This window comes from Aedes aegypti, chromosome 1 (genome assembly GCF_002204515.2).
Source record: "Aedes aegypti strain LVP_AGWG chromosome 1, AaegL5.0 Primary Assembly, whole genome shotgun sequence".
Lineage (NCBI taxonomy): Eukaryota > Metazoa > Arthropoda > Insecta > Diptera > Culicidae > Aedes > Aedes aegypti.
The window spans coordinates 24,787,612-24,789,062 of record NC_035107.1 but is presented as its reverse complement, the minus strand read 5'-3'; positions in this window follow the sequence as shown (position 1 = coordinate 24,789,062).

Genomic DNA, 1,451 nt, shown 5'->3' with positions numbered 1-1,451 from the left:
CTGCTGGCTGATCGATCGCACCTTGTCTTCGACCACGTCCATGCACTGCCGATGTATTGGTGAGTCTTCCCACCCATATAGTCGTGGTTGCCGTTGGTAACCACGCACCGTGCACACCATCGCACCAAAGCACCATGTTTTTCTATGCGCCTGTTTGTGTGAGTGTTCCGTCGCTGCACGGCTTTCATTGCTGCGTGCGGCTACCACAGCTTCTTCCCTTCCCTTCTCTAAGCACAGTAGCCGGCCTGCGGTGCTGTTTTCGCTGCTTCCCGTTCTCGCACTCACAATTCTTCTTTTCTCGTTTGACGGTGGTTGACTTTGTTTGTTTGTGCACAGTATACAATACAGGCGTCGCCGAAGCCACGCCTCCCTGCGGTTGAATGGAGACGGGTTCGGTTCGGTTTTGGCGGTGTGTGGGTTGTTGTGGCGGTGGATAAAATTGATGCACCCCACGCCAGCGGAGGCATGTGCCGTTTATTATGTTTGGGTTTCGCCTCTCACACCCTCGTGAATGTTGTTCTTGGTTTATGTTTTCGGTTGAGCCGGAGTGGGTGTTTGGGATTATGTTTGCCCTTTTTCTTGAATGGGGATTTTTCTCGTTTGATTTGTTTAGGTACGGCATGATGTGGCATGATATTTTTTAAAGCCGATATGCTGTACGAATTCGCTGTTTGGCTTTCTCGAGATCTCGCTTTTATGTCCTTTTATGCTGTTAGATGAGAAGTAAAGTTTTTCTGGTAAGAATCTCAATGTCGGCGTTTCGACATTCAGCTTTTGTGCTTTCGTTGGAGTCCGGATAGAATTGAGGGTATCAACACTCAACACTTGTCTTTTAACGAAATTCTGTCAAATTTTCAGAGTCGATCATAAAATTTTTCTGTTATATAAATCTACGATCAACAGTTTGTAAATAACGGTTATTCCGGATTTATCGCTGGGAGTATTGGATTAACCTTTCCTAAAAATCAGTAACCACTTCAATATCGTCACAGACAAACAACGTCACACTCTCATCATTGGCCATCGACCACCTTTTTAACGGTCGGTTTAAAAATATGGTGGGTGGCCGATTCACAACCCGCAGCGCTCGCATCGATTTTGTTCGTGTTTGACGTTTGCACACTACCGCCATCTGTTGGCCTATCGGCCAAACACACCGATTTTAGCATTGGGCGTACATGTCCTCGTGACTATGATTTTGATCGACATTTGTTCTAAGTGTTACGTCTTTTTGTCTGTGATATCGTGTTCCAAACGTAGCTTGCAACATATTAACCCGTAGGCTACGGGGCTGACACACAAAATTCAAACTGCTCGTGTTTGAGCATAACTCAATATTTTTTCATGAAATTTTGAGCATTGCTACACTATTAGCTGTAGTTTTATGAGTAATTGGAAAGTACACACTTGGAGTATTGTTGACAAAGTTATTCCAGAACATCTCTGGGTCA